This window comes from Saccopteryx bilineata, chromosome 3, assembly GCF_036850765.1.
Source record: "Saccopteryx bilineata isolate mSacBil1 chromosome 3, mSacBil1_pri_phased_curated, whole genome shotgun sequence".
Lineage (NCBI taxonomy): Eukaryota > Metazoa > Chordata > Mammalia > Chiroptera > Emballonuridae > Saccopteryx > Saccopteryx bilineata.
The window spans coordinates 67,573,852-67,599,218 of NC_089492.1; the positions used below are offsets into that span (position 1 = coordinate 67,573,852).

The 25,367-nt window shown below is 42.1% G+C and overlaps 1 pseudogene; it reads left to right on the forward strand.

The window, feature by feature from the left end:
- The first annotated feature begins 15,931 nt into the window (after positions 1–15,931).
- On the forward strand, positions 15,932–16,247 carry LOC136328543 (non-histone chromosomal protein HMG-14 pseudogene; annotated as a pseudogene).
- The last annotated feature ends 9,120 nt before the right edge of the window (positions 16,248–25,367 follow it).

Genomic DNA, 25,367 nt, shown 5'->3' on the forward strand with positions numbered 1-25,367 from the left:
AACGTTCTGTCTATAACAACCACTGACCCAGTCGCCTGCGAGTTACGGTTGATTTGTATACTTCCTTAATCCCCACGCTCATCTAAGCATCCTTGCTGCCACACCATTCTGCATCCTCAATATCTCTTATTTGCTATTATTTTCCTTTCCTACTACTGCTGCCTTGGCCTAGGTTCCCATAATCTCTCCCTAGATCATTACAATAACATCCTAAGCCTTCCCTTTTTCTTCTTTTCTCTAATCTTTTCTCTCGATACAAGATACACTTTTTTCTAAAATTCAAGTCCCTGCTTGTCATACTCTGCCATCAACTGCAGCCCATCTTGCTCCTAGTGGAGAATATAATCTCTTCCTTTTGTTTCAACAACTCTCAACATTCCCCCATGTGTACCTCCTGTGTCATATCTACACTAAACTACTTGTAGTTCTGTAAGCCCTTGTGGAAGGTTTTTTATTGTTGTTTTGTTTTGGGGGGGTTTTTGTGACACAGAGGGTGGGGGACAGATAGAGACAGACAGGCAGGAAAGGAGAGAGATGAGAAGCATCACTTGCAGCACCTTAGTTGCTCACTGACTGCTTTCTCATATGTGCCTTGACTCAGCGGCTACAGCAGACCAAGTGACCCCTTGCTCAAGCCAGTGACCTTGGGCTCAAGCTGGTGAGCTGTGCTCAAACCAGATGAGCCCACACTCAAGCTGGTGACCTTGGGGTTTCGAACCTGGGTCCTCCACATCCCAGTCCAATGTTCTATTCACTGTGCAACCCCCTGGTCAGGACCCTTGTGTAAGTTTTCGCTTTCCTAGACTATCCCTCTCCAAACTGTCTACCTAAAAAATCCATTAGCTTCATTTAAGACACATGCCAGCATTCACCTTCTTTCTGAACTTTTTCTAACCACAACCCTACTAGTAACCACAAACACTTGACTACACCCTCCTATTTCCCTTACAGGCACTATACATACTTTGCATAACACCTTTTTTTTCTCATGTGTTTGCCATCCACTTCCTCTTCTTAGAAGGATGGCTCCCTGAGCACAAAGATTGCATCTGATTCATATTTATGTTCGTACTACCTAACTCAGGACTTGAACCTAACTTGGGACTTAACACGCTATAGATGCATAATGTTTATTGAATGAATAAAATAAACTAGAGTGGGGTTAGAGTCTAAAAGCAATCTTAGGTAAAAATCTTAGTAATCAAATCACTCTGGACATTTCTAAATTGATTCTAAAAAGCAGCATCTGAGATAAGATATGTGGCAAAACAGGTAATTGTTAAGGGCTACAGGGACTATGAAGAAAATAGTAAACCAAATCCCCAATGGATTTATGGCTTGGAATTGGCAAAAGACCAGCACAATACAATATGGTGACTAATTTCACCTTATGGTAACCCCTACCCTCATTATATGCTCTTTGTAATACATTAGCATTCTAAATGACACCATGAGCTGGAATGGAAAGCCTATATAAGGATACAAAATGGCTGACAGGATTCTTCCACGAAATCTCCACCCTTTCCCAGAAAAATCTTGAATGTTCCCCCCCATCTTGAATAACCTATCCCTCAATTAAATGAACCTCAAAGAAAGAAGTAAATCCCACTAGGAAGGGGCAGCTCTGCCTGGAGTAGCCACTATCTTACTGCCTCACCAATAAACTCTCTTCACATTAAACTCTGTGCTGTGCTCTCCGTCTTGGAACACAGTGGGGCCTTTCCCTTCCCCTCCCCTTTCTCCCTGGGGCATTCCCTTTGCATTTCTCTCTCCTAAGCTCCAAGGGCCCTCTTCTGCCATTTTAACTGTTTTCCTGAGCCTACACACCCAGCTGGCTTACTTCTACTACCTCTGTAACTTCTAAATAAAGTTTCTCTTGCCATTTGAAAAAAAGAACAAACAAAAACAAAAACAAAAATAAAACTCTATGCTAGCTTGTGTTTGAATTCTTTCTTGTGTGAAGCCAGGAACCCACAGTGGGTCACAGACTCCCAGGTGCCTGGATCTCTGGAATTCCTGGTTCACATTTATGGTTTTGGGATACACCATATCATATTTCAGGAGGGGAAAATATGCCCATTTTTTCCCATCTCTGGAACAAATAACTGTATCTTTGAATTCCAAATGAAGTATTTGGTTTGCATTTCTGGGCCATACTGTTTTTAAAAAATGAAAATTTGGCTGGAAGACAAGATGGCGCTGGAGTAGGAGGACATACAAACATCCACCTCCCAGAACCAAAGTGGATTACAAAATAATTTTAAGAACTATCTTCTGGAAAAACCAACTTTGGACTAAACTAAGAGGACTTTTCAACCAAGGAACACTGAAGAAGCCACACTGAGACTGGTAGGAAAAGTGGAAACGCAGAGAGGGCTGCCCAGCTCCCCGGAGCGAACGGCAGCCGGGAGAGACTCGTGTGGCGGGAAGTGAGTTTAGCAGAGAGGGGAGGGTCCTGAGTCCCAGGAACAAAGCCCCAGCCTGCAGCCCCAGAGCCTAGAAGAGGCGTAAGGACAGTATTTAGCTGGAAACAAGTCAGGATACTGTTTGTGAGAAAGAGTCTGATTTCTCAGACTCAGGATTCTTCTTAAAGGAATCGCGCAAAAAACCTCTTTCACAACCACTCACCCGGGGCTCCAGGGAACGGGGAGAGAGGAGAGGACCGAAGTAGCAGGAAGAGAGTGTAATCTAAGAGGCACAGGGAGAAACATTTTGGGAAACAGCCACCCTAACCCCTGGGACAAGTCACTCCCCAAATCTGAAGTGAATATTTCCCCCGGAAACAGCGATACCAGCAAAAGGAAGCAGGACATGAGCCAAACAAGCTCTCCCATGGCACTCAGAACAGAGTCGCTTAGAAGGAGGGAGCTTTCGGGTCTACAGCAGTGAGTCTTAGGGTCGGAACTGCAGTGCCCGCACCCCACACGACTGAGGGTTGCCGGAGGGCGGGTGGCGGCAGGACGTGGAGGCCTGGTTCTGTCGGCAGGGGCAGAAGATGGCTGGCCACCACTGTGCTCACGTGTGAGCTCAGTCTTGCCCGGCTGGGGAGGAGTAGGCATGCAAAAGCAGTCAAGCCCAGCTGCTGGCAGCCTGTAATCCAGCCTGCGGGAGAAGGGTGGGAACCCCAGAAGGGGTGGAGACCGGCCCTTGAGCAAGGGCGCAGGAGCACAGCCTTGCCCTGCCCGTTCAATCGAGGCTTGTGGCCTGACTTGGGAGCCAGCTCCTCCCGCAGGGGTGGAGCCAAAAGCCCAGAACAGGAGGAGCTCCACTACTGAGCTGAGCGTGGCCATGCAGTCCTGTCCAGCTGGTAGAGCCAAGGCTAGCAGCCATTCCATGAGTGGGCTCCTCCTACAAGGGAGGGTTGCGAGCCCAGAAACAGGCAGAAACCCGCAGCTGAGCAAAGATGCTCGCCACTGCCCTCAGGGCTGATTATAACACCACCCATGGGGGCAGGGCAAAGGCCAAGGCCACCAAGGCTTGTGCACCTGAGCATGTGATCACAGCCACTCTCATCAAAGAGAGGTGGAAACAACAGCAACAGCCCCAGTGGAGAGGCACTGGCAACACCCAAACTCAAAAGCCCTAGGCAGCAACAGAAGAGGGGGTGGTGGGTCTGCAGACAGACCATACCTAGGGAACAGAGGCCATACCCAGTGGACTCCAGTGGCCAAAACCTTCCTTTACACAGAGAAAATGTGAAGGCAAAAAAATGCAACACAAATGAACCAAGAAAAATCTCCAGAAAAGGACCTAAATGAATCAGATATAACCAAATTACCAGATGCAAAGTTTAAAATAACGATTGTTAGGATGCTCAAAGATATTAGAACAACAATAGATGGTCATTATGAACACCTAAATAAAGAGATAGCAAATATTAAAAAAAGACATTAAAATAATAAAAAAGAATCAGTCAGAAATGACAAATACAGTATCTGAAATAAAGAACACAATGGAAGGAATTGAAAGCAGGATGGATGAAGCGGAGAATTGAATCAGAGAGTTAGAGGACATGATAAATAAAGGCATGGAAGCAGAGCAGAAAAAAGAAAAGAGACTCAAAAAGTCTGAGGAAATTCTAAAAAAGCTCTGTGACAATATGAAGAGAAATAACATCCACATCATAGGGGTTCCTGAAGAAGAAGAGAAAGAACAAGGGCTAGAGACTTTGTTCAAGCATATCATAGCAGAAAACTTCCCTCAATTAAGGTAGGAAAACATCTCATATGTTCAGGAGCACAGAGAACTCCATTAAGGAGGAACACAAAAAAATCAACACCAAGATACATCATAATTAAAATACCAAACCTAAGTGATAAAGATAAATATTAAAAGCTGCTGGACAAAAAAAGATGATCACCTACAAAGGAGCCCCCATAAAAATGACTTCTGATTTCTCAACAGAAACACTTGAGGCCAGAAGGGAATGGCAAGAAATATTCAAAGTAATGCAGAACAAGAGCCTATAACCAAGACTACTTTATCCAGCAAGGCTATCATTTAAAATTGAAAAAGAAATAAAAAGCTTTTCAGACAAAAAAAACCTCAAGGAATTCACTACAACAAAACCAAGGCTGCAAGAAATGCTAAGGGACCTGTTGTAAACAGATCAAATGAGAAAAAGAATATAGCAAAAGAGGAATACAGTTTTAAAGAATAAAATGGTAGTAATCAATTTCATATCAATAATAACCTTAAATGGAAATGGATTAAATGATCCAATCAAAAGACATAGGGTAGCTGCATGGATAAGAAAACAGGACCCATACATATGCTGTCTACAAGAGACACACCTTAAATCAAAAGATGCACATAGACTGAAGATAAAGGGATGGAAAAAAATATTTCATGCAAATGGAAATGAAAAAAAGGCTGGGGTAGCAATACTTATATCAGACAAAATGGACTTTAAAACAAAGACTAGGCCCTGGCCGGTTGGCTCAGTGGTAGAGCGTCGGCCTAGCGTGCGGAGGACCCGGGTTCGATTCCCGGCCAGGGCACACAGGAGAAGTGCCCATTTGCTTCTCCACCCCTCCGCTGCACTTTCCTCTCTGAATCTCTCTTCCCCTCCCGCAGCCAAGGCTCCATTGGAGCAAAGATGGCCCGGGCACTGGGGATGGCTCTGTGGCCTTTGCCTCAGGTGCTAGAGTGGCTCTGGTCACAACATGGCGACATCCAGGATAGGCAGAGCATCGCCCCCTGGTGGGCAGAGCCTCGCCCCCTGGTGGACGTGCCGGGTGGATCCCGGTCAGGCGCATGCGGGAGTCTGTCTGACTGTCTCTCCCTGTTTCCAGCTTCAGAAAAATGAAAAAAATAAATAAATAAATAAATAAATAAATAAATAAATAAATAAAACAAAGACTATAGTTAGAGATAAAAAAGTTTACTACATAATGATAAAAGGAGCAATCCAACAGGAAGATATAACCATTATAAATATCTACGCACCTAATATAGGAGCACCTAAATATATAAAGCAGACTTTGATGGATTTAAAGGGCGAGATCAACAGCAATACTATAATAGTAGGGGATTTCAATACCCCATTAACATCATTAGACAGATCCTCAAGAAAGAAAATTAACAAAGAAACAGCAGACTTAAAGGACATATTAGATCAACTCGATTTAATAGATATCATCAGAACCTTTCACCCTAAAACAGCAGAATATACATTCTATTCAAGAGCTCATGGTACATTCTCTAGGATAGACCACATGTTAGGGCACAAAAGCTGTCTTAACAAATTTAAGAAGATTGAAATCATATCGAGCACTTTCTCTGATCACAATGGCATTAAACTAGAAAGCAACCACAACAAAAAAACTGAAAAATACTCAAACACTTGGAAATTAAATAGCATGTTATTAAATAACGAATGGGTAAAAAATGAGATCAAAGAAGAAATTTAAAAATTCCTAGAAACAAACGATAATGAGCATACATCAACTCAAAATGTATGGGACACAGCAAAAGCAGTCCTGAGAGGGAAGTTTATAGCATTACAAGCATACCTCAAGAAGCTAGAAAAAGCTCAAATAAAAAACTTGACCCGGCCCTGGCCGGTTGGCTCAGCGGTAGAGTCAGCCTGGCGTGCAGGGGACCCGGGTTCAATTCCCGGCCAGGGCACATAGGAGAAGCGCCCATTTGCTTCTCCACCCCCCTTCCTTCCTCTCTGTTTCTCTCTTCCCCTCCCGCAGCCAAGGCTCCATTGGAGCAAAGATGGCCCGGGAGCTGGGGATGGCTCCTTGGCCTCTGCCCCAGGCGCTAGAGTGGCTCTGGTCACGGCAGAGCAACGCCCCAGAGGGGCAGAGCATCGCCCCCTGGTGGGCAGAGCATCGCCCCTGGTGGGCGTGCCGGGTGGATCCCGGCCGGGCACATGCGGGAGTCTGTCTGACTGTCTCTCCCCGTTTCCAGCTTCAGAAAATTAAAAAAAAAAAAAATTGACCCTACATCTAAAAGAACTAGAAAAAGAACAGCAAGTAAAGCCCAGAGCTAGTAGAAGGAAGGAAATAATAAAGATCAGAGCAGAAATAAATGACATAGAGGCTAAAGAAACAATACAGAGGATCAATGAAACCAGGAACTAGTTCTTTGAAAAGGTAAACAAGATCGATGAACCTTTAACCAGACTCACCAAGAAAAAAAGAGAGAGGACTCAAATAAATAAAATTAGAAACGAGAGTAGAGAAATAACAACTGACACTACAGAAATACAAAATATTGTAAGAAAATACTATGAAGAACTGTACGCCAAAAAACTAGACAACCTAGAGGAAATGGACAAATTCCTTGAAACATATAATCTTCGAAAAATTAATCTGGAAGAATCAGAAAACCTAAACAGACCAATTACAACAAATGAGATTGAAACAGCTATCAAAAAACTTCCAAAAAAGAAAAGTCCTCGGCCTGATGGCTTCACAAGTGAATTCTACCAAATATTCAAAGAAGAACTAACTCCTATCCTTCTCAAGCTATTTCAAAAAATTCAAGAGAAAGGAAGACTCCCTATCTCCTTTTATGAGGCGAGCATAATTCTGATTCCAAAACCACGCAAAGACAACACAAAAAAAGAAAATTACAGGCCAATATCCCTGATGAATTTAGATGCAAAAATCCTCAATAAAATATTAGCAAACTGGATCCAGCAATATATGAAAAAAATCATACACCATGATCAAGTGGGATTTATTCTGGGGAGGCAAGGCTGGTACAATATTTGCAAATCAATCAATGTGATTCATCACATAAACAAAAAGAAGGAGAAAAACCACATGATAATTTCAATAGATGCAGAAAAAGCATTTGATAAAATCCAGCACCCATTCATGATCAAAACTCTCAGCAAAGTGGGAATACAGGGAACATACCTCAACATGATAAAGGCCATCTATGACAAGCCCACAGCCAACATCATACTCAATGGGCAAAAATTAAAAGCAATCCCCTTAAGATCAGGAACAAGGCAGGGGTGCCCCCTTTCACCACTCTTATTCAACATAATTCTGGAAGTCCTAGCCACAGCAATCAGACAAGAAAAAGAAATAAAAGGCATCCAAATTGGAAAAGAAAAAGTAAAACTATCATTATTTGCAGATGATATGATATTGTATATAGAAAACCCTAAAGTAGCAGTCAAAAAATGACTAGACCTGATAAGTGAATTCAGCAAAGTGGCAGAATATAAAATCAATACTCAGAAATCAGAGGCATTTTTATACACTAAAAATGAACAGTCAGAAAGAGAAATTAAGGAATCAATCCCCTTTACCATTGCAACCAAAAAAATAAAGTACCTAGGAATAAATTTAACCAGGGAGATTAAAGACTCATACTTGGAAAATTATAAATCATTGATAAAAGAAATCAGGGAAGATACGAATAAGTGGAGGCATTTACCGTGCTCATGATTAAGAAGAATAAACATCATTAAAATGTCTATATTACCCAAAGTAATTTATAAATTCAATGCAATACCAATTAAAATACCAATGACTTATTTCAAAAATATAGAACACATATTCCAAAAATTTACATGCAACCAAAAGAGAACACAAATACCCTCAACAATCTTGAAAAGGAAGAATAAAGCGGGAGGTGTCACACTTCTGGATATCAAGTTATATTATAAGGCCATTGTACTCAAAACAGCATGATGCTGGCATAAGAACAGGCATATAGATCAATGGAACAGAACTGAGAACCCAGAAATAAACCCACAATTTTATGGACAACTGATATTTGACAAAGGAGGTAAGAGCATACATTGGAGTAAAGACAGCCTCTTCAACAAATGGTGTTGGGAAAATTGGACAGCTACCTGCAAAAAAATGAAACTAGACCACCAACTTACACCATTCACAAAAATAAACTCAAAATGAATAATAGACTTAAATGTAAGCTGTAAAACCATAAGCATCTTAGAAGAAAACATAGGCAGTAAGCTCTCTGACATCTCTCGCAGCAGTATATTTGCCAATTTGTCTCCACAGGCAAGTGAAATAAAATACAGGATAAACAAATGGGACTTTATCAAACTAAAAAGCTTCTGCACAGCTAAAGACAATAAGAACAGAATAAAAAGACAAACTATACAATGGGAGAATATATTTGACATTGCGTCTGATAAGGGGTTAATAACCAAAACTTACAAAGAACTTGTAAAACTTAATACCAGGAAGACAAACAATCCAATCCAAAAATGGGCAAAAGAAATGAATAGACACTTCTCCAAAGAGGACATACAGATGGCCAATAGGCAGATGAAAAAATGCTCAACATCAGTAATGATTAGAGAAATGCAAATTAAAACCACAATGAGATATCATCTCACACCAGTCAGAATGGCACTCATCAACAAAACAACCCAGAATAAGTTCTGGCGAGAATGTGGAAAAAAGGGAACCCTCCTGCACTGCTGGTGGGAATGCAGACTGGTGCAGCCACTGTGGAAAACAGTATGGAGATTCCTCAAGAAATTAAAAATCGAACTGCCTTTTGACCCAGCTATACCACTGTTAGGAATATACCCCAAGAACACCATAGCACTGTTTGAAAAGAAGAAATGCACTCCCATGTTTATGGCAGCATTGTTCACAATAGCAAAGATCTGGAAACAGCCCAAGTGTCCGTCAGAGGATGAGTGGATTAAAAAGCTTTGGTATATATATACAATGGAATACTACTCAGCCATAAGAAATGATGACATCGGATCTTTTACAACAACATGAATGGACCTTGATAACATTATACTGAGCAAAATAAGTAAATCAGAAAAAACTAAGAACTATATGATTCCATACATAGGTGGGACATAAAAATGAGACTCAGAGACATGTACAACAGTGTTGGGGTTACAGGGTGGGGAGGAGGAGAGGGAAGGGGTAGGAGCAGGGAGGGGCACAAAGAAAACCAGTTAGAAGGTGACGGAAGACAATTTTATCAATGTCACCCCATTAAAATTAATCCAAAAAAAAAAAAAGACTGTCTCACGGCTAATTCAGGCTGTTAGAAGAATAGTATAAGGATGCTAATTCTGCATCTCAGGCCACATCCTCCTGCAAAAGGGGCCCCAAGCAAACTGGTGATTTGGCTCCTCTGATTTTGCCAATTTGATAAAAAAAAATAGGTCAGGAACGCCCTGAAATGGAACTAACAATACGTGAACATAAATTTAAAGAAGTTTTAGATACTGGAGCTGATGTATCTGTTATTGCTAAGCTACATTAGCCTCCTTCCTGGCCCACTCATGCAGCAGCCACAGAATTACAAGGTATGGGGCAGAGTAAATCCCCTCAACAAAGTTCTAGTTTTCTAAATTGGGAAGATTAAGAAGGTCATTCTGGATTTTTTAAGCCTTATGTGCTCCCTGGATGGCCAGTTAATTTGTAGGGTAGAGATGTTTTGAAAAATATGGGAGCATTGCTTGTCAGTCCTAATGGTTTAGTCAGTACTCAGACGCTTGATCGGGGATTTTTGCCAAACAAGGGACTAGGGAAAGAACAGCGAGGAATTCTCACCCCCATAGAAGTGGCACCCAATACCAGAAGGTTTGGACTAGGATATCAAAATTTAGCATAGGGGCCTTGGTAGCTCCTGCTACCTCAATAATACATTGTGCAGACCCATTTACTTGGAAATCGGATAATCCGGTATGGGAAGACCAATGGCCCTTTTCTCAGGAGAAATTTAGGGCAGCTGCTCAATTGGTACAAGAGCAGCTACAGCTTGGGCACATTGAACCATCTAATAGCCCATGGAATACACTTCCATATTTTGATCTTGTTGCCTCCTGGATTATCAAGGGGCATAGGTGACCCTTACAGTTTATAGGTTTTGAACCTCAAAATTATTGTTGTTCCTTTTTTCAAAGAATCAACAATAATGGCTCTGGGAAACTTCCACTAAATGGCAAATCGCTCTTGCAAATCAATGGACAACTTTATACTGAAACTGTCCATTTAAAATCAGCTCAAAGACTAGAATTATATGCCATTATTATGGCTTTTTCAGCATTTGCCATATTCCCCCTTTAATCTATATAGAGACAGCAAATATTTACTTAAGGTGTTTCCACTATAAAGACTGCGGTCTTAGGGACAAATGCTGATGAACTATTTCAGCACTTCCTCCTTCTTCAAAGACTTGTATGTCAACATAGAGCTCCATGTTTTATAGGACATACTCGAGCTCACTCCATGCTCCCTGGAGCTTTAGCACAAGGGAATGCCCTTGTTGATCAAGCTACCCAAAAGAAAATTATTTGGATCAACCATGACAGATCGAGCAATTCAGTCTCATACTATTCATCACCAGAACGCTGCAGCCCTGTGTAAACAGTTTCAACTGTCTCAGGAAGCAGCATGGCAAATTGGGAAATCCTGTCCAAGGTGTCCTATACTACAGTCTGTCCCTTAATTTGGAGTTAACCCTTAAGGACCCCTACCAGGACAACTTTGGCAAATGGATGTTACTCATATACCTTCATTTGGCAAACAGTCCTATGTCCACGTTACAGTGGATACATATTCTGGTTTTATAGTAACCTCTGTCAGAACAAGAGAGGCTGCTAAGCATGTTATAGCTCATTGTCTGTATTCATTGTTCTATTATTGGATCTCCTAAACTGGTTAAACTGACAATGCTCCTGCATATGGAGCAAAAGCATTTATTGTATTTTGTCAAACCTTTCAAATTATGTGTATTTCTTACAATCTTTAAAGTCAAGGTATTATTAAAGTGTACCCAGCAAATATTTTAAGGTCATTTTTAAAAAATTTAAAAGGGGAGAGTTGTATCCTGGAACTCCTACGGGTCTACCATACCATGCGTTTTACTTAAAATTTTTTAAATTTCTTTTGAATGCTGATGAACAGGAGACACCAAATCTTTTTCTCCTACAAACTACTACCTTCTTTATTTGATCCAGCTAATAACACTGTTTTGTCTTTTTCCAAATAGCCCCAGATATATGGAAAAGATTTATATAGGCGGATGGGGATCCTCAAACTCCTCAGTGAGATCTTCTGAGCATGGCTTTTAAGATATCAAGAGGCAGAAAAAGCCCAATAGAGATCAGGGGCACTACCAGCTTTTAGGATACACCCTTAAAGGCTCCAACACCCCAAAGGGGCCTCATAGGAATCCATCTGGGTCCTGCTTCATTCAATAGTGGAAAGGAAGGTCATTGAGCTAAAGCCTGCCAGACTTATATGCCTCTGTTGTGAGGAAACAGGGACACTGGAAGGTAGGCTTCCCCCTTGCTCCTCTAAGGGAGGGTTCAGTCTCCTCCAGCCCTGCTCCAACCACCTATGACCTAACCTTGTCCAGAATGCTGGGGTTTGCCACTGAAGGTTGAAGGTGCCCAGGGCCATCGGCCCCATCTACAACACTGTGGATGAGCCTAGGGTATTTCTTCCAAGAAGCAGGTAAACTGATCTCATTTGCACAAGGGCCACTTAACTACGTCTTGCCTGAATAGTCAGGCTTTTTATTCTTCCCTCGAAGATCTCTGTTGTGGGTGTTGATAGTCCTATTTTCTGCTGCTTTGCTTAATATATAGTGTTTCCTTTATCCCTCCTACCTCAATGCCCCACTCATATTTCAGGCTGGGACCTACTCCTAATTTAGAGCTCTCTTTCCCCCTTTTGCCAGCTTCTATTATGAATCTACCTTTGCCACCCAGCTTAGTATATCCCAAGGTTCTTTTTTCTTTTTTTTTTCCAAAGCTGGAAACTGGGAGGCAGTCAGACAGACTCCTGCATGCGCACAACCAGGATCCACCCAGCATGCCCACCAGGGGGCTATGCTCTGCCCATCTTGGGGTGTCGCTCTGTTGCAATCAGAGCCATTCTAGTACCTGAGGCAGAGGCCACAGAGCCATCTTCAACACCCAGGCAAACTTTTCTACAGTGGAGCCTTGGCTGCGGGAGGGGAAGAGGGAAGACAGAGAGAAAGGAGAAGGGGAGGGGTGGAGAAGCAGATGGGTGCTTCTCCTATGTGCCCTGGCCAGGAATCAAACCTGGGACTCCTGAACACCAGGCCGATGCTCTACCACTGAGCCAACCGGCCAGGGCCCCAGGGTTCTCTTTACCAAGCCACAGTCGCAGAGCTCCAGGGAAAAGCAACCTGGTCTCATCTCTCCAGGCAGAGGAGAACAGAAGCTCCATCTCCACACATGCTGCAGATGGCTTTTCCAGTCTACCTGAATCATTACCAGCTAGAAGCAGCGGTCATTGGGACTTGGACGTGAGTTGCAAAGTATAGAATGGTGACAACAATTCCAGTGCCATGTGGACTTTTTCTGGATGTGGACTTTTCCTGGACTCCTGCTCCTTGGGACAGCTCCTAACAGACTGAACTGGGGTTAGGTTGCATTTATCAGGGACTTGGCATGGTGTTGGGGCCAACTTGGATTTGGTGAACTTGTTAAGGACACTACTCTTTTATGGATTCTTGCTGTATTGGCCAAGAGTTTGCTTAAAGGCTTTAATCACTGTAAAAAAAAAAAATAGAAGACTGGATAAAGAAGATGTGGAACATATACACCATGGTATACTATTCAGCCATAAGAAATGATGACATCGGATCACGTACAACAAAATGGTGGGATCTTGATAACATTATACAGAGTGCAATAAGTAAATCAGAAAAAAACAAGAACTGCAGGATTCCACACATTGGTGGGACATAAAAATGAGACTAAGAGACATGGACAAGAGTGTGGTGGTTATGAGGGGCAGGGGAAGGGAAGGTGGGAGAGGGGGTGATGGGGAGGGGCACAAAGAAAACTAGATAGAAGGTGACAGAGGGCAATCTGACTTTGGGTGATGGGTATGCAACATAATTGAATGACAAGATAACCTGGACATGTTTTCTTTGAATATATGTACCCTGATTTATTGATGTCACCCCATTAAAATTAATAAAAATTTATTTATTAAAAAATAAAAATAAGTAAAAATAAATGAAAATTTAGAGGGGGAAAGGACAAGGATGGTGATGGTGACAGTATGTATATCTGAATTTACTTAAGTTAAATGTGTGTAATATAACATTTATAACTTTCTTTACTTACAGAAAATAGAAACCAGAATAAACCATAAATCCAACACAGAGCAAAGGATGTCAATAAAGCAGTACTACTTAGATGATGGATTAGTTCTATCCACAGATAAATAAAATCTCCAGAGCCAGGGTAACTGAGGAATGAAAAAACTCTTTCTGCTCACACATATCCTTGTAATCAGTGGTGGGATTCAAATAATTTAACAACCAGTTCTCTGCCCTAATGATTGTTTTAAATATAAAAAAGACAATATACTGAAAGATAGTTTATTTTATGCATTTAATACTTAAAAAGAACAATAAAAGAGATACACAAAACTAGATTGTTATAAGAAAGAGTTTAAATATTTGGGCTATTAAATAATATTAAAATTATTATTTTAAATAATAAAATAAATATTTTAAATAATAAAATATTAAATAATACCTAACAAAAAACAATAAAACTGTTATTTAAGCTATTTCCATATTGCTTCTTGATTGGCGTTCTTACTTGCAATTTTTTCACCTATGGAGAGAATGAACATTACTACAGGTGCTTAGAATATACTGCTGTTATTATTAACAAGGCAGGTAATAGCAAATGTTGGAGAGGCTGTGGAGAAAAAGAAACCCTCATACACTGTTGGTGGGAATGTAAAGTAGTACAACCATTATGGAAGAAAGTATGGTGGTTCCTCAAAAAACTGAAAATAGAACTACCTTATGACCCAGCAATCTCTCTACTGGGTATATACCCCAAAAACTCAGAAACATTGATACATAAAGATACATGCAGCCCCATGTTCATTGCAGCATTGTTCACAGTGGCCAGGACATGGAAACAACCAAAAAGCCCATCAATAGATAACTGGATAAAGAAGATGTGGCACATATACACTATGGAATACTACTCAGCCATAAGAAATGATGACATCGGATCATTTACAGCAAAATGGTGGGATCTTGATAACATTATATGAAGTGAAATAAGTAAATCAGAAAAAACCAGGAACTGAATTATTCCATACGTAGGTGGGACATAAAAGTGAAACTAAGAGACATTGATAAGAGTGTGGTGGTCGGGGGGAAGGGGGAAAGGGACAGGAAAAGGGGGAGGGGGAGGGGCACAAAGAAAACTAGATAGAGGGTGACAGAGGACAATCTGACTTTGGGTGATGGGTATTCAACATAATTGAAAGACAAGATAACCTGGACTTGTTATCTTTGAATATATGTATCCTGATTTATTGATGTCGCCCCATTAAAAAAATAAAATTATTTTTTAAAAAAAGAATATACTGCTGTGCAGATAAATGTTAAAAAAAAGAGTACGGAATGTAAATTGGTGATGTCCACATTAGGTGGCTGCCCAGGCACCCACCTTGGAGAGAACCCTGATTATAGGTGCCATTTTAACAACTGGTTTGCTTAACTCAACAAAAAAAAAATTGGTATCAGGTCTGCCAAACTGGTGCAAACCGGCTGAATCCCACCACCGCTTGTAATCAATCTGCTAAGGTTCCCAAGATTCCTACTCATCTTGTCACCAATATCCTTGGCAGAGGGACTATGTAAATCAGAAATGTCTCATGTGTTTCTTCTCAACTTCATTCAACTTTTTAGTGACTACCTTGAACACCGAGTTAGAATGATTGTAAAGCCAAGCAAGTGAGGACTCAGAGTGGGAACAGTGCTAATGTTGACCTACAAGGCTTGCCATGCCATGTTAATACTATAAGCTGTGACACGTGAGTCCTAGGGGATATGAGCAGAGAAGATGCTGATGGTGAGGAGGAGGACGGAGAGGAGGAGGGAAAGGAGGAGGGAGAGGAGGAGAAGGAAGAAGGAGAGGAGGAAGCAGAGGATGAGGGAGAGGAGGGAAAGGAAGAGGAGGAAGGAGAGAAGGAGGAAAAAGAGGAAAAGGAGGAGGGAGAAGAAGATGGAGAGAAGGAGGGAGGGGAGGAGAAGGAGGAGGAAGAGGAGGAGAAGAAGAAGGGGGAGGAGGGAGGTAGGGAGGAGGGAGGGGAGGAGGAGGGAGGTAGGGAGGAGGGAGGGGAGGAGGAGGGAGGTAGGGAGGAGGGAGGGGAGGAGGGAGGGGAGGAGGGAGGGGAGGAGGGAGGGGAGGAGGGAGGGGAGGAGGGAGGGGAGGAGGGAGGGGAGGAGGGAGGGGAGGAGGGAGGGGAGGAGGGAGGGGAGGAGGGAGGGGAGGAGGGAGAAAGGCCCTAAATTAATTTCTCAGATTATCATAAAAAACTTTCCAGGTCAGCGTTTTCCCACCATCCGCGTCGCAGGTCAGAGCAGCTTGGGCAGGGGAAAGCAGCTGCAGCCAGGCAGCCCAGGTTCTCGAAGGCACCTGGCATGCGCCAGGGGCCCCGCCGCCATGATGCCTAAGAGGAAGGTCAGCTCCGCGGAGGGGTGGGCAAAGGAGGATCCCAGGAGATGGTCCGCGAGACTGTCAGCTTAATCTGTTCCTACAAAGGTGAAAACAAAGCCCAAAAAGGCGGCAGGAAAGGATAAATCTGGAGACAAAAAAGTGCAAACAAAAGGGAAAACGGGAGCAAAGGAAAAACAGGCCGAAGTGGCCACCCAGAACCTAAAGAAGATCTATCTACCTGCAGAAAACAGAGAAACTAAAAATGAGGAGAGCCCAGCCTCAGACGAAACAAGCGGGAAAGAAAGAAGCCAAGTCTGATTAATGTCATACACCACATCTTATCAGTGATCCCTGTGTCCCTTCTTGTACAATCCAGAGGAATACTTTTATCACTATTTTGTAAATGCAAGTTTAGTAGCTCTAGAAACATTTTTAAGGAGACTTCCACCTCATCCCATTTTTTTAAGTATAAATGCTTTTTTTAAGAGGTGAAATTATTTGCTTGTTGTTTATTTTTTGGTACAACCAGAAAATAGTGGGATATGAATATGGGAGGCTTTGATTGTCCTGGGTGTCGGCTTCACATTCCATAGATGAGGGTAGTTTCCATATCCTCTAATACAAAGCATACTAAATGGCAATTTGGAGTCAGTCGTGCATTTAATGTCTTGAACATTTAAAATTACTTCTATTCCCATGTTTTTGGTACAATTGTTTCCTAAAGAAAACCACTTCTCGATCTTGACTCTCCCTGTCAGAATTTTGTGCACTCTGTAATGACTTTGGTGTGATAGTCCAGTGTTCCTAGACTCTGTTGATGTGCTGTGAAAGATTGAAAATTTGATTATGTAGTATATATGATATTAAATTGTGAATTAATGGGACTCCAGTGTGACAGCATATCAACATTTGAAGATGTTGGTACTTGATATTCTATTAAGGAAAATTAGCCCCAAATTTTAAGCTGGAAAGTCAGTGAAATAACTGTTTAGAAAATAATCACAACTACATGGCTTTACATTTTTGGTACATATGTTAAGAATTGTGTACAAATTGAAAAGTCTATGTACTTATTCTCAAAACAGCCAATAAAATCTCAATTATGAAAGAAAAGAAAAACTTTCCAGGTCAGAACAGACTCAACCAAGTGTAGCAGTGAATAGGAAACATACAATGTTTGCCAGAACTAGAGTGGCTCCCCCTAGTGAGCAGTTAAATGAAGCTAATTGCTAAGGAAATCATGGGAACTTGGGAGAACCAACTTGAAATCCGTATATAGACCTGTGAGGACAACAGTTGTGTTAGGCTTGCTCGCAGGTTTTCCAGCTGCAAGAGCTTTGTGCAATTAGTGTGTGAGCACGTGACAGCACTATTGTAAGGATATAAGTGCTTTCCCGCAGGTGTGATGAGATCAGATGTGCTCCTGCCCCAGCATGCTGCGGTTTGTTTCCTGGTCTTGCCCTCCACTGCGAAAAGCAGGTTTTCCTTTGTTTATTTTTTTCTTCCTTTCTTCTTTTGGCTTGCCTGTCTTTGCGCACCTCCAATAAATTGGTATGTCTCACCGTTTTCCAGCTCCACGGTTTCTTTACCATCTGCCCAAATTCAGTGCAAATCTGCATGGCCATGGCACCCAGCCTTACAAAACCCTACACTGACTGAATCGAATAATTTAGCAAATAAGCAGATTGGTTCAGAAAGACCTATATTGGTTCTGGGAAGAGAAAAAGGCCAGGGACCAGGAAGACAGCAGGGACTAGGCACTGAACAACTAGGATGGGAGACTAGGGCCACCCTTCTGGGGTTGTCACACAGAGGCTACCGGCCAGCATGGCAAAGAATTGTCTTGGCTCTCAAGAGTGTAAGGCTGTGCACTGTCTAGGTGGCTCAGTGACAGCATTGTCCTGGCACACTGAGGTCACAGGTTGAACCCCCAGTCAGGGCACATACAAGAGGCAATCAATGAGTGCACAACTAGATGAAATCACTGGATGGAGCAGCGATTTGATGCCCCCCCCCTCTCTCTCTCTTTCTCAGATCAATGGAGAATTTTAGGAAAAAGAAAAGCAAGGCCCTGAGGAAATGAGATTCAGTAATAGGGAAGACTTGAACTTGAGAAAGGAAAGGGTGGGCGCACAGAACAGACCCAGAGAAGATATGAGTGGAGTGCCACAGTCTATTGCCTGGACAAGCAGGAGACAGTATGGAGGTGCTGGGAGAGGCACAGGTGAGCTCTACCTCAATCAGGGAGGTGCACAGAGTGGGAGACAAATGCAGGCGAGCTGATTTGATTGGCACAGACAGTCCCTGAAGCTATCAATCCCATTGTCCAAACTCCTGCAGAAAAGCAAGGAGACTAAGAAGCCCCTGAGATTTCAGCCATTAGGTGTTGATCAAGGAGACATTGATAAAGTAGATGCTGTAGCAGCCAGAAGAATAAAATGGGAATTAGTTGATTAACAAGTCCTAAAACACCAGAGCAGAGAGGAGGAAGCTTTTGAAAGAAACTCACACTCACTATATTTTTTAATGTGTGTGTGTGGGAAGGGGGGGATCAATGAAAACAGAGAAAAATAGCCTTTGAATTTGGCAGCTCAGAATGAGGGCTGGAAACTCACAAGAGATTAAACTCAACTTCATTCATCATGCTCATTCTTGTGGGCAGTGCTCACAGGAGATCTGATGAAGGAAAAGGCTGAAACTCGTGGCTAAAATGGACCCTGGGGCATTATCGGTTAACATTCATTAACATAGAAAGTGAGTGCCAAGTACACCATACAATAGGCAGTGGAGTAAGACAGTCTCAGAATCGTCCTTCTGTGGCAGGTGGACTATCCCAGCAGCTGTAAGGGTTGAGTTCTTGAATCGTGTGAGGAGAAAATGTTGCAATCCCACAATAATGATAGAGCAACAAAGGAAAATGATCTCTCTCGAGCTGTTTTTAAAGGGCTAACAGTGCCCTTTGGCTCTGTCTAGTTCCAGAAATTAAACACTCATGATAACAACTGAGCAGCCCCAAACAAAGGAACCCTATTTTTCATTCTTCACCTACTTTTATACTCCAATCTGCAGAAGCAAAAATAGAATGCTATTATAATACTGGTCATAACAGGGAAGAAAATGCCTCAGGCAAGAATATCAATGGAAAAAATACATTATATTTAGATTATAAAAACTATATTTAGTGGTTTATTCAGCATTCAGAAAAATAAAACCATAGTTTAACAAACTGGCCCATGAGACTAACCACTTTTAAAAGAAAGCTTTGTATTGATACAAATGAATGAAACATTAAACGTCTCACCCTGGCCGGTGGAACAATGGATAGAGCGCTGCCCAGACCACCAAGGTTGCCAGCTCAATCTTGGGGTCACTGACTCAAGCTCAGGGTCACCAGCTCAACCCTGAGAGCACTGGCTCTATCCCAAGGGCATCGATGACCCACCCCTGAGATCACAGGTTTGAGCCCCAGTCAGGGCACATATGAGAAGCAATCAATGGCAGAACTAAGTGAAACAAGGAGGTTACGCTTCTCTTTCTCTCAAAAAAAAAAATAATAAAGACAAATGTTCCACATAATTCATTCTTCATTTTAATTAAGAGCACCATAAAAGGTTAAAAAACAGTTTTTACTAATTTTTTTGTGTGTGTATGACAGAGAGACAGAGTAGAGAGGAACAGAAGGGACAGACAGGCAGGAAGGGAGAGAGATAAGAAGCGTTAATTCTTCATTGCAGCACCTTAGTTGTTCACTGATTGCTTTCTCATATGTGTCTTGACCAGGGGGCTACAGCAGAGACAGTGACCCCTTGCTCAAGCCAGCAACCTTGGACTCAAGCCAGCGACCTTTGGACTCAAGCCAGCAACCATGGGGTCATGTCTATGATTCCATACTCAAGCCAGTGACCCTGCACTGAAGCTGGTGAGCCCACACTCAAGCTGGATGAGCCTATGCTCAAGCCTACAACCTAGGGGTTTTGAACCTGGGTCCTCCATGTCCCAGTTCGATGTTTTATCCACTGTGCCACCACCTGGTCAGGAAGGTTTTCACTAATTTTTTTAAATATGATAATGGTTACTAGATTACTAAAGTAATGTCCCAACTAACACTTTATACAATGAAAAGCAAAATTGTAAAGAGATTTTACAAATACTTAGGTCCATATGTAAAACAGAATGGTAAAAATTGCAAACTCTAACACACACTGTTCTGCTGCCTATTATCTTTAGTACCTGCAACCATAGAGAAAAATCAAGAAGATATTAGGTGAAGGTTCATATTGAAATTTGTTCAACTGATATTTGAAAAGAGAGCCAAGACCTTGACAGGTGGTGGTGCAATGGATAGAGTGTCCACTTGGGATGCTGAGGTCCCAGGTTCAAAACTCAAGATCACCAGCTTGAGCATAGACTCATGCGGCTTGCGCACAGCCTCACCAGCTTGAGCACAGGGTTACCGGCTTGAGTGTGGGATCATAGACATGATCACATGATCCCATAGTCACTGGCTTGAAGCCCAAGGTCAAGGCTTGAGCCTGAAGTCACTGGCTTGAGCAAGAAGTCACTGGCTTGGCTGGAGCCCCCCAGTGAAGGCAAATATAAGAAAGCATTCAATGAACAACTAGGTATCACAACATAGAATTGATGTTTCTCATCTCTCTTCCTTCCTGTTTCTCTGTTTCTTGCTAAAAAATAATAGTAATAAATAAATAAATAAATTTAAAATAAAAATAAAAGAGAGAGAGAGAGAGCCAAGAATACTCAATAGGACAATATAGTTTCTTCAGTAAATGATGATGGGAAAACTGGATATTCACATGCAGAAGAATGAAACTGAAACCCTATCTTACATCACTCACAAAAATTAACTTGAAATAGAGTAAAGACTTAAATGTAAGAACTAAAGCCATAAAACTCCTAGATAAAAAATAAGGAAAAATCTCCTTGATATAGGTCTTGGCAATAATTTTTGGATATGACACCTAAAAGCACAAGCAACAAAAGAAAAAATAAGCAAGTGGGACTATGTCAAACTAAAAAGTTTCCACATAGCAAAAGAAATGAACCAAAAAATGAAAAGACAACCTATAGAATAGGAGAAAATATTTGCAAACTATATGTCTGTTAAGGGGTTACTATACATAATATATAAAGAATTCACGCAACTCAACAGCAAAAAATAATATGATTTTAAATGGGCAAAAAACCAATTAGACATTTTTCCAAAAAAGACACAAATGACCAAACAGGACATATAGACACATGAAAAGGTGCTCAATAGCACTAATCAAATGAAAATGCAAATCAAAACCACAATGATATACCACCTCACACCTGTTAGAATGGTTACTAAAAATATAAGACGAGATAACAAGTGCTGGAGAGGATGTGGGGAAAAGGGAACCCTTGTATACGGTTGCTGAGAATGTAAATTGGTGCAGCCACTATGGACAACAGTATGGGGGGCTCCTCAAAAAATTAATAACAGAGTTACCATATGACCCAGCAACCCCATTTATGGGTATATATCCAAAAGAAAGAAAAACACTGTCTCAAAGAGATATCTGCACCCCCATGTTCACTACAGCATTAATCACAATAGCCATGACATAGAAACAACCTAAGTGTCCATCCACAGATGAATAAAAAAAAATGTGATCATATATATATATATATATATATATATATATATATATATATATAATAGACCTCATTCAGCCACAAAAAAATGAAAGGATATCTTTCATATCCTTCCATTTGTGACAACATGGATAAATCTTAAGGACGTTATGCTAAGTGAAAAAGTCAGGTAGGGAATGACAAATACTGCATTAATTCACTTATAGGTGAGATCTAAAAACAAACTGGGTGAAGGTGGTCAAAGGGTACAAACTTCTAGTTATAAGATGAATAAGTCCTGGAGATGTCATGTGCAGCATGAGGACTACAGTTACTGTGTTATATACTTGCAAGTTTCTAAGAAAGTAAATCTTAAAAGGTCTCACCACAAAAACAAAATGACTATGTGAGGTGATGGATGTGTTAATTAATTTTATTTGGGTGATCGTTCTTGCAATATATACATACATCAAGTCACATTGTACAACTTGAACTCACATATGTTATATGACAATTATATCTCAATAAAGCTAAAAAAATTTCAAATAAAGTTTTCATAATGACTTTAGACAAGTTCTTTAAGTAGAGTTCTAGAAAATTTCACAAATGCTATTAACTACTGTCAAAGAAATAACTGGTCAGAGTTCAATGAAGTAATTTACACTAAACATTTGTGAACAATAGCACGCTATATAGATACAAAGACCCACTGTTTGGGAGTTGATTTTATTTCTTTGTCAATATATATTTTATTCATTAAAAAAAAATGTTCCCAGCTTTGGTGAGTTACAATCAACAAATAAAAATTGTATATATTTAATGTGTACAACATGATAGTTCAATATAAGGCCTCACCTTTAATTAGTATCATAGCTTTATAAATTCTTCTAGAATATTAGAATTAAAAAAGAAATAGAGGCCCTGGCCGGTTGGCTCAGCGGTAGAGCGTCGGCCTGGCGTGCGGGGGACCGGGGTTCGATTCCCGGCCAGGGCACATAGGAGAAGCGCCCATTTGCTTCTCCACCCCCCACCCCCCTTCCTCTCTGTCTCTCTCTTCCCCTCCCGCAGCCGAGGCTCCATTGGAGCAAAGATGGCCCGGGCGCTGGGGATGGCTCCTTGGCCTCTGCCCCAGGCGCTAGAGTGGCTCTGGTCGCGGCAGAGCGACGCCCCAGAGGGGCAGAGCATCGCCCCCTGGTGGGCAGAGCATCGCCCCTGGTGGGCGTGCCGGGTGGATCCCGGTCGGGCACATGCGGGAGTCTGTCTGACTGTCTCTCCCCGTTTCCAGCTTCAGATAAAAAAAAAAAAAAAAAAAGAAATAGAGAAACTTATAAAATGTTATAAACTAATGTCACCTTTAAAAAAATAGAGACTCCAGGGAAAAAAAGTGTGTCCTATATTGTCATCTTTAGATAACTAATCCCTCCCCAAATATATATATATATATTCTCCTATTTTACAAGGAGGAAAATAGGACAATGAGAATGCAGTCAAACTAAGGTTTGACAGTTACTTATTATGTAACTGTCTTTCCAAAATAATAAAATAAACTCAGTGAGTTTTCTATAGATTATTTAGGTGCCCAAAATGTTTATGTCACACCAAAAAAGAGCCTTAAACTTCTAAATAAAAAGCATAAAATTATGCTTTACATTTATTTAGAACTATGGATCTGGTCACCTTGCACTTGCCAAAAAAAAAGTATCTAAAGCAGCTTTGAATTGGCGGGAGCACGACCCAACTCCACTCCCAACAGAAAATTCCATTAGACAGACTGAGACATTGAGTATATCCCCTCTACACTGTTAACTGTAAATATGATACTAAGTATAAAAGGCCGTGGCTCAGAGAGGAGAGAGAAGGAGGGAAATCCCCCTGGGGTTGGGGGAGGGAAACAGAGAGACAGAGAGAGGTGTGCTTGTCAAAAGCCATATTGAAATGAGAAGACTGGAGAGGAAGGGGGACAGTTTTCCCAGCACTGGCATGGTAGGTGTGGTTGAGGAAAGGCACAAAGCCATGGAATTAACTAGTCTCAAGACTCCAAATAAAGCTCTGGCATTTATTGTTGTTGGCCCCAGAACTGACTCAACCCTCCAGGTGCTAGGGAGGATTTGATTCTCGTAGACAACTTCCTGTGGCCTTGCAAGGTCCAGAAGTGAAACAGGACTCCAGATGCTAGATCATGCTGATCCTGTCTTTATTTCTCAACAAATTAATCAGTTAGCCTGGGACCCATCTGAGTGGTTTATCCCCTAATTTTAAGTGACAAAAGCAGAAAACAAAAGATGTGGCCAGTAATTAGAATAAGTTATAGTGAAAACTAACATACTATTGTATGCTAATTATACTTAATTTTTTAAAAGCTGTGTTGAAGTCATAGAATAAGACTTTTTTATTGTTGTTCCATTATTTTTGCCATTTCAAAAGTGATTATAAGACAAGTCAAAAGATAATATGTAAGAAAACATTTACAACTTACCTCACAAAGAACAAATATATATATATATATATATATATATATATATATATATATATATATATATATATATTCTTTTAAAGCTCTGAAAATTTGAGGGGAAAAAAGACAAAACTCCTTGTAGGAAAATAAAGTTAAAAAACAAAGTCCTCTAACTGGTAGGAAAAGCGGAAACGCAGAGAGGGCTGCCCAGCTCCCCAGAGCGAACGGCAGCAGGGAGAGACTTGCGTGGCAGGAAGTGAGTTTAGCAGAGGGGAAAGGGTCCTGAGCCCCAGGAACAAAGCCCCAGCCTGCAGCCCCAGAGCCCAGAAGAGGCGTAAGGACAGTATTTAGCTGGAAACAAGTCAGGATACTGTTCGTGAGAAAGAGTCTGATTTCTCAGACCCAGGATCCTTCTTAAAGGGAGAGCACAGAACATCTCTCTCACAACCACTCACCTGGGGCTCCTGGGGACGGGGGGAGAGAGGAGAGGACCAGAGTAACAGGAAGAGAGTGTAATCTAGGAGGCACAGGGAGAAACATTTTGGGAGATAGCCACCTTAACCCTTGGGACGAGTCACGCCCCAAAGCTGAAGTGAATATTTCCCCCAGAAACAGCAATACCAGCAAAGGGAAGCAGTAGAGCAGCCAAATAAGCTCCCCTGCGGCACTCAGAGCAGAGTCGCATAAAAGGAGGGAGCTTTTGGGTCTACAGTAGTGAGTCTTAGGGTCCGAGCTGCAACGCCCCCACCCACGCAGCTGAGGGCACGCCGGAGGGCAGGTGGCAGCAGGAAACAAAGCACGGTTCTGCTGGCAGGGGCGGAAGCCAGCTGGCCACCACTGGGCTCAGGTGTGAGCTCAATCTTGCCCGGCTGGGGAGAAGGGGGCATGCAAAAGTGATCAAGCTCAGCTGCCGGCAGCCTGTAATCCAGCCTGTGGGAGAAGGGCGGGAAACCCGGAAAGGGTGGAGACCAGCCCCTGAGCAAGGGCAGAGGAGCACAGCCTTGCCCCGCCTGTGCAACCCAGGCTTGCAGTCTGACTTGGTAGCCGGCTCCTCCCACGGGGGTGGAGCCAAAAGCCCAAAAGAGGCAGAGTTCCGCTACCAAGCTGAGCTTGGGCATGCAGTCCTGCCTGGCAGTAGAGCCAAGGCTAGCAGCCGTTCCTCGAGTGGGCTCCTCCTGCAATGGCAGGGCAAAAGCCCGGAAACAGGCAGATTCCCGCAGCTGAGCAAAGGTGCTCGCCAGTGCCCTCAGGACCGAGCATAACATCACACACGGGGGCGGGGCAAAGGCCAAGGCCACCAACGCTTGTGCACCCTAGCATGTGATCATAGCCACTCCCATGAAGAGAAAATGCGGAGGCAGAGAAATACAA